The following is a 13,506-nucleotide window of genomic DNA, read 5'->3' as shown; positions in this document are numbered from 1 at the left end:
CCAGGGGAACAACCCCTATCTACTGAATCTTCAATGCACTGCCTCCAAGGCAAGTATATCCTTCCTTAAATATGGAGACCAAAACTATGCACAGTGCTCCAGGCATTGTCTGGCCAACGTCCTGTGGAATTGTAGCAAGAATTCTTATTCTTGTACTCCAGTCCCTTTGCAATAAAAGCCAATGCTATTTGCTTTTCTAATTTTTTGCGTTCCTTGTACGAGTACATCCAAGTCCTTTAGAACATTAACATTTACAAGTTTCACATCTTTAAAAAAAATTTCTGCTTTTCTATTCTTACCAAAGCGAGTAACCTCATATTTACCTGCATTATACTCCATCTGTCAGCTTATTGCCCACTTGTGTAACTTGTCTTATATCTTTTTGTGGCTTCTTTGTGTCCTCCTCACAGCTTACATTCCAGCAAGCTTTGTATCATCAGCAAGGTTGGGTACGTTCCTCGGTGTCTTCCTCTGTGTCATTAATATAGATTGTAAATAGCTGAGACCTCCGCTATCCTTGCAGCGTTCCACTAGTTACAGGCTGCCAATATGAAAGTATCCTCTTTATCCCTACTCTTTGCTTCTTATCATTAACCAATCCAATGGTTCAGTCAGCCATTATCGACTTGGAACTTGCAATCGAGGCTGATGCTCCAGGGAGCTACCATCTTTCACCTGCGCGAGATCATACCTCCAAAAACAATAATATAAAAGAAGAGGGCGATCTCCTTATCCCCTGGCTGACATTTTACCCTCAGCCAGCACTTCTGAAATTGGTTATCTGCTTATTCATTTTCTATTTGGAGGACTTCACTCTGCATAATTTGTTTGACTACATAAAATTATATAACTTAAGTAATCCATTCACTAACCTGCTTGAGAGATCCTGAGACTGAAGAATGTACTACATAAATGTAAGTTCTTCTAGATAGGTGTCACCTGCATATTTACCTACTTTGCATGGAGTGTGCAATTGCAGAGCAATTCCAAAACAGATGACAATTTATACCCCACTGATCTTCCTTTAAAAATCTGTCAGCTCATTGTAAGTTTGAAAAATAAATTCAATGTACACCCAGAAGATAGTAGAAAATAGCACAATGTAATAAAATATCCCATGATGCCTTGCGCAGACAGTGGATCGAACAGGAGTAGGATTTGGATTTAATCAAAAACAATCAATGTTTTGAGCCTTTAAAGGCAAGGAGTGAGGTTGTAAAGCAGTGTGTTTTTTAGGATGGCGGGGGTGGGGGGATGTTGAGACGGATTTGGAAATTGTTTAACAGTAGAACGTTGGAGACCTGGAAGCTCTGCTGCTGGTGAGGAATGCTGGCAAGTAGATTTTTGCACGGGAGACCCGAGTTGGAAGCCACATGATTGGAGGAGGCTGCAGAAGGAGGGTGGGGCAAGGCCACTGGAAGGTTAAGACCGTGAAGGACTCTTGGCACACTTTTCGATCAAATAGTCATGTTTATTTAAATTGGCCACAATTGCAACTTCTGTCTTAATATAATTCCATGATGAAGCTCTGTTCATCTAGAACCAGTACATTCCTTTCAGTTCTCCTGTATTGCATCTAATACAGGTGGATAGTATACCCTTGAAGAACCTCAATGCGTATAAGTGGCTAGTTTACAGTATGGTAATAACATTGTTTTGAGGATAAAAGCTCCATTACCCAATTGGGCAACTGGGTGCTAGTGAGTTCTGTATTGAACAGATGGATATGAAAACCAAACAAATCTTTTAAATGTTGAGCTGCATGCTTCATTTGCTTTCACATATGACCAACCACAAGTTATTTAGTGCAGGAAAGTTCTATGGTGTGAGTCCAAGAGTCTGAAATCCCCCTCCTGGGCACCTGGAAGCAACCTTTTTGATAAACTGGATGACCATTTCTGCTCAGTGAAGCAAAGCAATGCCATACATACTGGCCCATTTCTAGAGGCCTGCATTTAATTTTGGATCCTCATCTTTGCAGCTAGAGCTCAGAAAGCTCAGTGTCATCAACACAGAAAGGATCACTGTACCAGTTAACTTCGTACAACAAGGTTTCATGTTTTTGGTTAATTCAGTCCCTCTCCTGGGCATAAGCAGAAATCGAACCCAAAAGTGATTTAGTCAGAACACGTGTTGAACATAACATCCTATTTAACTCTCGGCTCAGTTTCCAACCACACATCTGCTCTATTACCAAAATCGCCTGCTTCCTTCTCCATAACGTGGCCTGTCTCTGACCTTTCCTCAGCTCGTCTGCTGTTCAAACTCCTCAGCCATGCCTTTGCTGCCAGTGCTCCTCTGGCTGACCTTCCATTTTCTGTTCATCAGAGCACTGCTGTCTGTATCCTAACTTGCACCATGTCTCGTTTACCCAGCACTTCTGTGCTTTCTGGCCTACATTGGTTCCTGGTCCAGTAACAATATTTTAAAAATCTGCATCCTTGTTTTTTGACCCCTCCCAATCTGTCAACTCTCCCAGCCCAACATCCCTCTGAAATCACTGTACCCTTCAAATTCTGATCTTTAATCACTCTTCTGGTGGCTGTGCCTTCAATTGCCTAGGGCCCTAAAACCACCCAGACCCTCTCTAGCTCTCTCTTCTCCTTTAATTTGCATCTTTAAAGCCTAAACCGATGATATCTCCTGATGAGGCTTAGTCAAATTTTGTGCCTTGGAATGTTCTACCATGAGAGCTCTATATAAACATAGGAGGAAGCCTATGTCCAGCAGAAATATTTTGAATAGTGCAGCCCAACAATAAAATAAAAAGGAAACAAAGGAACAAATAAAATGCTGACTCTATATTCAGACTTGAAAGACTGCATTTTAGAGTCAGTGAAATGTAGTGTAGGCACTGTTGTAATGTAGGAAAAGAAACAAGCAACAGTGTAATGCCAGGGAACTGAATACTGCAAAAGTGAAGGGTTACTTTGAAGATCTTTAGAACTACTGGCTGCTGTGTGGCAATAAGAGTGTGCTTTGCTGTTAAGTTTCCAGTGCACATAATGCTGGCCTAGTGCCATGGGTGCAATGAATTGGAATTTGTGGTGCAGTACTGACACTCCACCCTGAATCTTTAAATTGGACTTATGCCACAGAGCACTTCAGAACTCCTCCCATCCTAGCTCAATACACATCAGAAAACACACAGCAACAGCAAAATTGTATTTGTATACGCTACATTTCATTGACTGTAAAATGCTTTGCGACGCCTAGTGGTCGTCAATAGACACTATATAAATGTAGGTCTTTCAAGCCCAATTATAGATTTGGCATTTTTTGTTTACTTTATTTAGGACTGCACTATTCAAAATATTTTTGCCTGGCATAGGTTTACTCCTTACCCCCTGGGCATTAGCAGATGGCTATCGCATCCAAGCAACACACAGCTGAAAATGCTGAATTTCTGATATTACTAACAGGAAGTTTAGATGTCATCTTAAGACATGGCCATCACACAACTCAAAACAAATTGTGCCCCTGTGCTGTCAATGTAAGTTGCAAATAGTGCAGGGAAAGCACGAATGGGTCATTGAGTAAAGAACGGACAACCGGGAAGAACGCCTCTGCAGAGATTTACCAGCCAAAAACTGCTGATGCTATCAATTTGTCCATGTTGGAATTTTGTCCTTCCCCACCCACACCCCCTCCCCACTCAGTAGTGTAGTGCTTTTCTGACAACGGAAGTACACACTAATGACATTTGGGAATCAACAAGGATAGGAAATCTTCCATGTAATTTAAATTTCCAACTCCTGAAAGAATGTTGAAACATTAAAATTTATAAAATGGGCAATTTTATGTACTTAAAAGATTGAATTAGAGAATTTACAGTACAGAAACAGCCCTTTCAGCCCAAAGGTTTTTGCTCCACATGAACTCTCTTCATACTTCCTCATCCAACTCTATCAGCATATCCTTCTATTCTTTTTCTCCCTTATTTACTTATTTTGCTTCCTCTTAAGTACATCTAGACTATTGACCACATTATTCCTTGAGGCAGCAAGTTCCACATTCTCACCATGCTCTGGATAAGAAGGTTCTCCTGAATTCCCTATTGGGTTTAATAGTGACCCTATTATGTTTATGGCCCCTAGTTTTGGACTCTTTTTTCCGTGCCCCCCCACCCCTTCCCCTGCCAGAACCTGTAGACACATTATCTTTACATCTCTGTCTACCCTATCAAAACATGTTGTTTTTAAAACCTTTACCAGATTATTTATCAGCCTTCCCTTTCCATAGCAAAATCCGTTCAGGCTTTCCTGATAGTTTTATTTAGTGGTTTGCTTCTCCTGATGTAATTAACAGAACTGTTCCTTTGAATTTGAAGAGGTGGTTTGCTCCATCATATACATAAGTACATCTTATGTTGACATGCGAAGTATTAATATCTTGTAGGATATTTATTGACCTTTTGTTAACAACTGTTCACAATTCTCCAACTTCCAGCTCAGTGGGACGGCCCTCACTGCATTCCACTTTTAGTATTTGATTGTAGTCAGTGTCCCTCCAGCAAGGGCTTCTCTTCCAACCTTCCCACTACTGCAGAATCTGTCCAAATCTGTGAACCTGTTCACTGTCTACATTCTTCCCATTGGCAGCAACATAATTCCTAGATGAGGTCAGTTTCCACAATATGCTGATGACCTCCAGCTCTATCCCTCCATTCTCTTGCAACCCAGCCCTAGTCACTGTGCTATCAGACTGCTTGTGCATTCAGTCTTGCATGAACTGCAATTTCCTGCAGATAATCACTGGGGAAACTGAAGCCATCGTCTTTGGCCCATGCCACAAGCTCCATACCCTTGCCGGCAAAACTAACTCCCCTCAGCCACTATCTTGAGCTGGACCAGACTCTTTTCAACGTATTTGATCATGAGCTGAACCTCTGACCTCATATCTCTATCATTTAAGACTGTCTCCTTTCACCTCCAGAACATTGCCCTCCTTTTCCCCATCTTGACTCACTTGCCTATGAAACCCTCATCCATGCCTTCCCCTCCAGACATGATGATTCCAGTACTCTGTGGACTGTCCTGTCATCCTCTATTCCCAATACATTTCAGCTGATCCAAAGCACTGCTTATATCCTATTTTGCACCAAGTTCCGGTAACCTATCTCACAATCCTCACTGATCTGCCCTGGCACCCCAGCACTCAAGTTTTAAATTCCTATTCTCTTATTTAAATCCTTCATAGTCTCACTTCCTCTACCTCTGCAACTCGCTCCAGTCCCCCAACCCACTCTTCCACTGACCTTTGTGCATTCCCTCCACCTCGCAGTTGATGAATATGCCTTAGCCAGCTTGGCCCCAGACTGTCCCCTAAAACTTTCCACCCTTCTACCTCCTCCTTTGAAAATTCTCCTTATAAAGCAACTTCTGACCACTGTTCTCAATACTCCCTCTTTGGCATGCATCCATGTTTGATTGCACTGTTCTGAAGTGCTTTTAATGCAAAAGTGCTATCTAAATGGAAGCTATATTGTCAGTGTACACATGAACCATGTTAGTCTGCATGGAAACCTCACCATCAAAGGACCTAACGTGTTGATTTTGATACCCAAGTGGTTAAAAGTGAGTTTGAAACAATTTGATTTGGTGTTTGATAGAGTGCAAGACTGTGTCACTCCCTGATTGGAGAATAATTTGGTGCAGACAGTTTGCTAGATTATGTAACTGGCAGAGTTCCCATGGAGACCAGAACTTTGCTCCATTAAATTCCATCCAAGAAACTCATATTCAACCCTAAGCAATTTCACAAAGGGTAATTGATCCACTATGGCCTTGCTATATGTGGAGGTGTACTTTAAGCTTGTTGTAATTTTTCTCTCAATAACATGTTTGTCCTTCTAATGCTACTTTTCAGTGGCTTTCACATTGGAAATATAACGTTATATTTTAATTTCCCCCATTTTGCTGCAGCAGTATCTTGCACTCAAATCCAGTGGTACTTAGGGACAAAACCAGAAACAAGAACATTTCTCCTGTTTCCTGGATACCCTAGTGTCATGTTTCCACTATCCTCCTTCTGGTTGTCAGCTCTGTGTCACTGTCCCACATTGTGGTTTGGACTTCAATGATGGAAAGCCCAGTGGAATGAGACTAAGCCAGGAGCAAGCTACATAATTATCCCAGGTGGCCAGTTTGCGGTGTTGGTAACTAACCATTGTCTCTAACTAATAGTGCATGTACTTCAAAAGCACATCTGGCTAGGAGCCCAAGGCTAGTAAGACTTGCTATAATTGTTCATTTTTGTGCTTTGCATTACTACTTGTTAGTGAATGAGCTATTTCATTTGCAAACAGACTATCCAGGTGAGTGGACCTGTTTTCAGCTTCTCTAACCAGGTGGTAAATTAATGCTAACAAAAAGATAACATTGCAGATGCAATAAAGAGAGTAAATGGCAAGTGAAACTGTTAATGCGAGGTTGAGGCTAAAACCTGGGTGGAGCAGAAAATGATTTAATCCACATCTTGTGTGGAATGTAAACACTGACATGGACCTGTTGGGCCAAATGGCCTGTTACTGTGCTGTAAATGCTCTGTTGTGCTTTACATTTAACTGGGAGTATTTTGTGCTGATATTTTCGAGACTGAAAAGATTTCTCAAACCAACATCTCCTCCTTTTGAAGCCTAAAAACTGACTTCAAACAATTTCTCCTCTGAATTTTTTCCCATTTTGTACAAAAGCCCAAACCTCCACTCTATGAACTTGTCTATACATGGAAATCAATGTAGAATGGACTTGAGAAATCAGCTTATTCTCGCTGACTGAGCCATTCCAAAAGAATCATCCAGCATAGAAGAGCTCAATTGGTCCATTGTGCTTGTGCTGGCTCTTTGAAAGAGCTATCCAATTACTTTCACTCCCGCTGCTCATCTCTGACCTTCATCCTTCTGATTTGCTTAGAAATCAGACTCACTGTTCTCATAGAAAGGAATTGGATTACAATTGTCATCACCTAAGAGTATATTTGCCTTGTCGGAGCACAAAGGATACAATTGAATCATCCTGCACTTAGTGGTCAAGTTACCAAATGCCCAAATCACTTCCCCTGAAATGAAGTGACAAATTAGAAGCACAGGAAAACATTACCCATTAGTGGTTATTGTAAATGAACAGATTCTTTATTTCTTATTTTGTTCATAGTAAGTAGTTTCCTAATAGCAAACAAGAAAATTATACCCGTGTCATAAGAATAAAAGCAAACTACTGTGGATGCTGAAAATCTGTAATATAAACAGAAAATACTGGAAAAACTCAGCAGGTCTCGCAGCATCTGTGGAGAGAGAAATAGAGTTGATGTTTCGAGTCAGTATGACCACTCTTCAGAGCTTAGCATTTTGTTTTTATTCCATGTGATAGGAACATTAGCTTTGAAGTGGGTTGTTAATTTTGAATTGGAGCTCATCAGCCAATAGCATAGAGGTGGTTATAACTACACTAAAGTTGGAAGGAGAGACTGCAAGTCTAGGAATTCCAGGAGGGGAATTGGGAACATGGCATCTGGATCATCACACAGGCAGCAGAGATGGATTTGCTTGTTGCTAGTGAACATAAAGGAAGCACACTACTAATTAAATTTCATTTTGTATGAAACCACTGAAAGAGTTGGACAGAAGTAACTCAATTTTGGGGCTGATCAGATTTTTTTTAAATGCTGAATTGATCAATTTGTCTTTTAATCCCTGATCTACTTGAGTTCTGCTGTTGCCTTTTGTGTGACATCAGTGAACCTAGCATGGATATTCCCACCTGCTTTCCTTTGCCAAGTTTTCCCCCCCCCCCCCCCACCTCTCCAGGTCTCCACATCCATTATCGCCTGTAGAAGCTTCCTCCAAATGTTTGAGTGCTCTACTCACTAATGTCAGGAAGAACTTTACTATTAAGTTGACATTACACTAATTAGCCTGTGCCTCCAAGATCCACTTGCCCTGGCTCAAAGTGGATCTATCTACTCCACAACATTTAATATCTTGGTATACCTCTGCAAGGTTCCCCTTGCTTCCTTTTCTTCATAGCTTACTCTCCTGAAGCTGGGAGATATATTTTGATTGTGTCTTCCTTGCATTAGGTGACTAAAATTGATATTTTAGGTGTGGTCTAACATGCACATTGACATTTGACATTTTCTGACTTGCATTCTACTGGTTTAGTGATTGCAGTTGAACAATCTATTTGCTTTATTTATTACAGCCCATCAGTGATTTGGTGCCAATTCCACCCTTCTTGATTCCAATCAACCTCACTTTTTTAACCTTGTTCTGCGTCGTTCATAGCATACATCTGACAATTCGTCCCGTATTCAACATCTTAGCCTTGCTCTTAGTGAATTTTATTTGCCACTCCTATGCCCATTTATGGGTTTGATCTAGCACCTTTTATGGGGACTGACTGATGCCTTAGATTAAACTCCTTTCTCCATCTACTCCTGCCATGACTCATTCTCAAATTCACCATTGTTTCTGAATTCCAGACAATCCAAATACCAAGGTAAAAGCAAAATACTGCGGATGCTGGAAATCTGAAATAAAAACAGAAAATGCTGGAAAAACTCAGCCGGTCTAGCAGCATCTATGGAGAGAGAAACAGAGTTAATGTTTCGAGCCCATATGACCCTTCTTCAGAGCTAAAGAGAAGTAGAAATGTGATGAAATTATACTTTAAGGGGGGTGGAGCAAGTGAAGCTGGCTAGAAGGTCAGTGATAGGTGGGGGCTAAGGAGTGATTGACAAAGATGCCATTGGATACAAGACAAAGGGAATGTTAATGGTAGTGGTAAGGGCTAAAGAAGGTACTGATCGTGGCTAAAAGATAAGAATGCAGAATGTGTGAATAGTAGAACAAGGATCAGCACTCTGAAATTACAACTTGGAACAAGCAAGGATGACCCTTGTGGGGGTGTGGTTGGGGAAAAAGGATAGAAAAGGAGATTAGTGGTTTAAAAAAGGATAAAAATAACTTTTAGAGAAGGGGTGACAATAGAGGAGTGTTCATGGTCTGAAGTTGTTGAATTCATTGCTAAGCCCGGACGTCTGTAAGGTGCCTAATCGGAAGATGAGGTGCTGTTCCTCCAGTTTGTGCTGGGCTTCACTGGAACATTGCAGGCCAAGGACAGACATGTGGGTAAGAAAGGATGGTGTATTGAAATGGCAAGTGACAGGCGGGTCTGGGTCATGCTTTCAGACAGACTGAAGGTGTTCTGGTCTCCTCTACATTGGGGAGACCAAATGCAGATAGGGGGACCGCTTTGCAGAACACCTTTGGATCATATGGTTTTCAGCAGTCTGTTTGGGATTTCTGTTCTTAAAAAGAAAATCCGGGACGTTGAACAGGTGGAGTCTTGCCCTCCTGTTGCCTCCCACGTTGACTGCTATTCACTAGACTCTTGGAGGTGTCAAAAAATATCAGGCCTCAACAGGTTAGAATGACAGGAGTACCACAGGTTGGCCTGGTTCAAGTCGTGATCATGAAGCCTGTTGCTTGGTTCAGAGCTTTCATTACCAGTCATGTCTTCTTGGAGATAACTTGACTTTGCAGTCAAGCACTGCTTAACTCTTGAATAGAAGAAGGATAAAGTCTGCGATTACTTCCACTGTAGTTTTTCTTGTTGGTACTTGATGCATGGTGGCAAATTAAATTTTTTGTGGAGGGATAACTGATGCTGTTAAATGTGATGAGTCTTAAGAATCAGCTAGTGCTAAATAACTTAGGGAGATCTATGACTAAAATTAACTTTTTTATTTAGAATTGTATAATTGTTTAAAACTTCCCGCAAAGCCTAATTATGTTGCTTTGCTGTTTTTTAGCATTGACGGTACTTCCTGAGGCGGGAAGGCAGCACATCATCAAAGTTCCCATACCAGAGTGCTGAGCAAGCTTGAATTCAGTGACAATCCTTGGCAATCTCATACTTTACTGTCTGTCTTCAAGAAGGTAAACTTCGCCCAGTGTGCTATATGTGAATACAAGCTTAAACATTTGATTTGTGCACATGTATGCTTGGCTAAAGACATTTCCTTATGAAAAGCTGTGTTGCTATGTATCTGCAAGAATTCTGTGTGTATTCTGAGGTGGACTTGTTTACAAAGTACCAGTTCTTTTAACTGAGTTGGCAAACTGTGTATAATATTGCACTTAGCATAGGCAATATCACCTTCTTTGGAGTTTGCTTTCTTTTCCTGCTGACCTTGGATTTAATTTGAAGACCCAAGATTAATGTTAAATTTGAGTTGTTTGTAATGTGAAGCATTTGTTTAATGGTCGATTTCTTGATTTAAATCAAAAGGTCATGGGTTCCAGCCCCACTCCAGGAGTTGACCAGACTTGTACTTGTGTGCTGTAATCATTGTGATTCTATGAAGGCTCAAAGCCATACGGAGGGAGTGCTTTTTTTTTTGATGAGATGTTAAACTGAAGCGATGCCTAGTTTGTTTTCAAGGCAAATAATCAGTGTGCTGTACGAGTGTGTAAAACGTTCTATGGCACAATTGGCAGAAGAGCAGGGGGATCCTTCATGTTTCCTGGTCAACAGCTGGTTCTTTACCAATACCATTAAAATCAAATCACCACAGTGCTGTTTGAGAGGCTTTGCTGTGCACAAATTGGCTGCTGGATTTGCCTAAAAACAGTGACTACATTTCAAAAGTATTTCATTAATTGGAAATCACTTTTGGACATGCTGTATAAATGCATGTTGTTTCTCTCCTCTCTTGGTTTCACTCTCCTTGGTTGTCATTTTATATCACTTTGGTTTGAATAGTGATTGTAATACCCAGTAACAATTTCCAACCAAGAAAATCTAGACCATAGTCAAAAGATATCTTGACACCCACCTCTCTATCCTTACTCCCCAACAAGTTCAAGGAGCTCATGTACTTGGTGGTCACGTAAGATTGAGATCATCTGCTTCCTGTCCCTACCCCTTTCCCCATGCTCCAACTGTGAACCTGTATCTGTTTCTCTCTTGTCTCTGTCCCATCTTCCCGTATGTCTTTATCTTGTCCAAGTGACCCATCTCCCACTTCATTGAATTCATTTCCTAGTAAAGAGATGCCCGCCAGCTTCCCTTCATGGGCTTCTGAGAGTTGCCATTCAAAATGGTTCCTTCTTTGGGCAGTGACCACTTCCCTTTCAAAGCCACAATTGGCATCCTCTCCTCAGGAAAAAGTTGGCCTCTTTCCATGCAAACTCTTTTCCCCCCCACCCTTTTTTTTATCCCTCTTTATACTTCTTGAATTTGTTGTAGCCTCCAAGCTCGTATCCATCTTTTCCCACAGTTTTATTTGAGTGTCTTCAGGCAAGCCCTGTCCCTGTCATAGCGCCAAAGTCAAAACTAACATATTTTTTAAACTGACCCTGATGAGTTATTTGTCCTTGTTATCCTTGACCTCCCAACATCCTTTGACATGGTCAAACATATCACATCACCCTCCTCCACCATCTCTCCTCTTTTATCCAATTCCATGGGACTTGCCCTGTTTGGTTCTGCTCCTTACTCTGTATCTCCAGCAATGGCTTCTCTTCCTGCTCTCACACCATTTATCACCACAATCCCCAAAGGATCTATCCTAGACTTCCCTCCACTTCCTCATCTATATGCTGCCCCTTGGTTTCTTCACTTTCTCTAACATATCATCTTCTGCCACATCCAATCTTGGATGAACCGCAGTTTCCACTACCTAAACATTGATAAGACTGAAGTTGTCATCTTCACACTGCACTTCAAACCATTCCCTCATCCCATATTTTGCCCCTTCTGTTCACAAATTCAGAATCCTAGTTGACCACAAGCCAAGTTTCCAACCCCAGTGCCTATTGTTGTAACACTATGCCTGCACCCCTCTGCTGAAAGCCAGACACAGGCCTGTCATGTCCAGATTCAGTTAGTTCAAGCTTATATTGTGAACTTCAACCCATCCAAAACTCTGCCTGCATTCAACCCTGTACCAAGTCCTACTCTTCATTGCCTGCCCTCACCTTTGGCTGCCTCAAATTTAAAAATTCTCATCTCTTGTGTTAAATCTTTGGCTTTAGTGCTTTTGACTCTTACTCCTTCAGTCCTCATCAAGTGGAATCTGACTCTGCCCTCTTGTGCCACCACTGAAAATAATGCCTTCATCCAAATGCCTTCATCCAAATAAGCCCCAAGCTCAGGAATCCCCTTCCTAAATTCCACTACTTCTGTTTGTCTCCTTTTTAAGATGATCCTTTAAAAACCCACTTGATGTTTCTGGGGATATTTTTCCCCTATTCAAGGTGCCAATTGAATGTAGTTTTATGCAGGTGAAAAGTTATTTCATTTTTGACACAGTGCAGAAATTGTCAGGAATTTCCACCAAAGCTTGCATTGCCATTCAATATCCTGCATCAGCAGAAATTGAGGGTGTGTCAGGGAGGGTGAGGAGTGCCAGTGTGGGCTGGGGGAGAGGGAGAAGTGTGCCAACATGAAATGAGAAGGGGTTTGGATGGGAAAAGTACCAGAATGAGGCAGGGCAAGGAAAGGCAAGAGCACCAGCATGATTTGAGCAGGGAATAAATATTTTTGAGGTGGGGGTAAGATTTGTAGCAGCGTCCATTGAAGTTGTACAAGCGCCTCTGATTGATTATTGCTGAAAAAAGAGATGCTGCTGAAGCCTTTTGTCTTGCAAACCTGTCCTGATGTGTGCAAGAATACCAGAGGGAACAACAGTTTGTACTGTATGAGAAGAGGGTGCTGACTGGTTGGTTGGTGGACTCTGATTGGTAGAAGCATTGCCATGGAGATGCCTCTTCCGACCAGTCAGCACCCTCTTCTCATACAGTACAAATTGTTGTTCCCTTTGGTATTCTTGCACACATTAGGACAGATTTGCAAGATGAAAGACATCGACAGCGTCTCTCTTTTTCAGCAATACTCAAGTTCTGTACTACCAAATGACTATCTCTGATTATTGTCAAGTTAACAATGTAATTGAGTGCTGTGGATAGGGAGAGAATCATCTTAAGGACCATCTATATACTGGAGAGTGCTAGGAAGATGTAGTAAATTGGTCATTATCTGGAGAGAGGATTGGTGTTTTGGATACAGACTCTGCCAGAACTGAAGAAGGAAGACTGCAAACCAAAATATAATATAAAAAGCATAAGGAGAGAATTGTGGGTCACAATTGCGTATCTGATATGCCAATCACTGTTGCATGCAGGTAGATCATGAGTTTAGTGACCTCAGCAGTTATTTTGCAGTAAATGAAAGAAAGAGACTAAAGTGCTGAACAAAATATAATGACAGTCTCCTTCTGACAAGTCAGAGCATTTTTTTTTTTTAAAAGTGAGCAAAATACTTTCTAGGTGCAAGTGAGTAAACTTGAATGTGAATGGGAGGAAATGGCTGCCATTAAATAAGTGTAGGATATTCAGGACAAATGGGCTGCAGTGTGTTCCAGGGGAATATGGAATACTGTTGCTGAAATTTGCATTGTATTTGGTTAGAGTAGTCTAAGAAGCCATAGACTGACGGGTCA

The 13,506-nt window shown here is 41.3% G+C and overlaps 1 protein-coding gene across 7 annotated transcripts in view; it reads left to right on the top strand.

Annotated features, from left to right (window-relative positions):
• ggps1 (geranylgeranyl diphosphate synthase 1) overlaps positions 1-13,506 on the top strand; it is a 67,299-nt gene that overhangs the window by 6,541 nt on the left and 47,252 nt on the right. For 2 of the 7 annotated variants that reach the window (XM_078541710.1, XM_078541712.1), the window contains exon 2: positions 9,814-9,940. The exons of the other annotated variants lie outside the window; for them this stretch is intronic. The gene's annotated coding sequence lies outside the window, so the exon portion shown is untranslated. The remainder of the gene's footprint in view (positions 1-9,813; positions 9,941-13,506) is intronic. 7 annotated transcript variants of the gene reach the window in all.

This window comes from Cetorhinus maximus, chromosome 5 (assembly GCF_964194155.1).
Source record: "Cetorhinus maximus chromosome 5, sCetMax3.hap1.1, whole genome shotgun sequence".
Taxonomy (NCBI): domain Eukaryota; kingdom Metazoa; phylum Chordata; class Chondrichthyes; order Lamniformes; family Cetorhinidae; genus Cetorhinus; species Cetorhinus maximus.
The sequence above is the reverse complement of the archived record's forward strand: the minus strand, read 5'-3'. Positions and strand labels throughout refer to the sequence as shown.